This window comes from Artemia sp. Qi Xiang Cuo, chromosome 5, assembly GCF_049724085.1.
Source record: "Artemia sp. Qi Xiang Cuo chromosome 5, ASM4972408v1, whole genome shotgun sequence".
Taxonomy (NCBI): domain Eukaryota; kingdom Metazoa; phylum Arthropoda; class Branchiopoda; order Anostraca; family Artemiidae; genus Artemia; species Artemia sp. Qi Xiang Cuo.
In genome coordinates, this window is record NC_142798.1 from 59647399 (window position 1) to 59650236 (window position 2838).

Sequence of the window (2838 nt, forward strand, 5' to 3'; positions counted from 1 at the left end):
CTAGAGAGTGCCATAACAGGGATGTTTCCCTAAAGGCACTGAAGATCCTGCAAGTTATAAGTCAGCATCATATCACTGTGCATGCATCTGTAGACAAGGGTAGGTAGCTTGAGATGTTCCTCATCAAGATGGGGTCTAACAAGAGCCTTAAAAAGTTTTATGAATATTGTTGCCTCTTGGCTACTGATGGTTCTTTTTAATAGGCCAAGGATAGAACCATTCTTTTTAGAAGGCCAAAAAAGAGTTTGCTTGGGAGACAACATGCTGCATGTGGCTGTGGAACCTCAACCCCTTATCAATGATCACATCAAGGTCACTTTCTTCTTCTTTTTTCACTAGATGGGCGATTATAGTAGTGAGTGGATTCAAATTGAATAGGTAGCCATTGGGTTATTATGTCCAAGGTGCGGAATACATCATTTGCTAGTATTGAACTGGAGAAGCCAGTCTTGAGTCCAATTCTGTAGCCTGTCTAGATTGTGTTGGATTTTATGTGGGTTAGCAATGCCAGAAAGTCTGGCATCATCAGCAAACAAATGCATATTGTTATCCACATGATTGGAAATATCATTGATATAAATCAGGAGAAGGGTTGGGCCTAATACAGTTCCCTTGAGTACCCCACTCATTACTATGGCCTCATCAGAGTAGATGGGCTGGCCAACCATCTCAAATAAACGGACTTTCTGCTTGTGGTTAGTGAGGAAATCCATCAGCCAGGCTATCAGGGATGAGTTGATACCAGTAGCAGACAATTCCAAGAGCAGTCAACTATGGGGCACTTTGTTAAAGGCCTTAGCAAAGTCTAGCAGCAGTAGGTCAACTGGATGTCCTTGGTCAATCAGGTTTGTAATTATTTCATATGAGTCCAACAAGTTTGTTTGATTGATTTTCCTGACTGGAATCCATGCTGCTTGGGTGACAAGATCTTGTTTGTGGTTAAATATTCAAGCAATGAATCATTAATTATGTGTTCAAGTATTTTAACCACATCTGATGTTAGGCTGATAGGTCAATAATTCTCAGGCTTGGTGCAGTCACCTTTTTTGAATACTGGAGTTATGTTGGCTACTTTCTAGTCTGCTGGGAGATAATACAGAATGTTGAAGGCACAGTGGATTGCAAGAATATCATATGCATCAAAAGTATGTGGCATTGAATCAACAAAGGACTGCTATTTTTTAGATGCATGGCTCCCAAGCAATCAATGCTGAAGGAAGACTTCCATTTTAAATTTTAGATCACTTTTTCAATTGCTTGAGTTGACAGAGTGTAATGCATTTTTGGCAAAAAAGCTAAGGTGTTCAATTCCTTATCATTACAGTTTTGAAGATGAGGATCTGGAAATGAAAACTCAGACTCAAAATGTGCATGCCACTCGTTATCATAGGCTAAAAGAAAAATAGGGGTACCATTTTATTTCTTATGTTACGTTATTTTACAAAACAATTTACATATTTGTGACAATGTACCCATCCCCTACTGGTTATAGATATAGTCATAAATATTGCATTTATTGTTTATTTATATTGTTGTGATGCATATGTCAACTTAGTTAGTTGCGTCCTTATTAGGGGGGGGATCAAAAGACACTACTCTTTTGTGATTATGGTATTTCCTTAAAAAGAGCCCAGATAATGGAGGGTTCTCTACATTTATTTAAAACTTCTGATTATTTCATAATGCCATAAGCTGATGGACCAGTTAAAGAATAAAATGCTTTTTTAACAAAGAGATTTGATAATATAGTAACACCAGAGTTATGGCCCCTCTGAAAGAAACATGTTAATAAAATAAATGTAGTGCCATTAGATTTCTTATTTTACACCCTTTACAAACATTATGATCAAATTTCTGACAATCCTCCCGATTCTCCCCCCCTCCCCCCCATGTCCGGCACTTAGTCTTAAGACTATATTTGTTTATTGATATTTACACTGATTGAGATGTTGTAAACCTGGTTACTCTGTGTAGACCTGAGATATCCAATTTAACCCAAGGGATTGTGAAGAATATTAGATAAAAATATACAATTTTAAATGAGTTAAAAATGTGAGAAAGAATAGAAGGAAACATGATAATCTTATTAACAAAACTATAATACGTAATTCTAAAGCAAGAATTTCATTTATTTAGGCTTTTTTTCGTCTGATTGTCTATATATCCTAAAGCTATACATGAGATCATCAGGGGGCAAGGGTGAATTGTTACAAATGCATGTTTAATTGTAAAAAAGAGCATAAAATTAGCAATCTAAACATGCCTCCCTTATTGTTCTAGATGCTTTTCTCAAGGTTCACCATGTTTCCTTATGGAGAATAAGAGTAGTAAACCAATACCATTTTAACATATGGATGATAATGAAAGTAAACATAATTATCTGATTAAAAGAACTTTGTTGGTGCTACCATTTCAGCAACCTGTCACAAGCATAAAATTTCATAACATCAACCAGTCAGAACCTCAAACCATCATAACACATACAAAAATTTATAAGTTTATATAATAATAATAAGTATATAACATCTTAGAAAAAAATTTTGGCCATATATTTACACATACGGGGGTGGGGGTAAGGCATTGCATATGTTAAATACATAATCTAACCTAGGTATCTTTTTCCCTCTAAACCCCAAAAAACTAAAGTTTTAAAATTTTCAATGTTATGATGATTGGAGGTTCTGATGGAGTTTTTTGGTGATGTTATGATGGATTTTGTACTGCTCCTGATGGTTTGATGTTATGACACCTTCCCAAACTTTCTATAGCTTATAAAGCAAGAATTCCATTGTTTTCTTTTAGTTTTGTATATATTCTGAGGCTAAATCTGGGACCCGC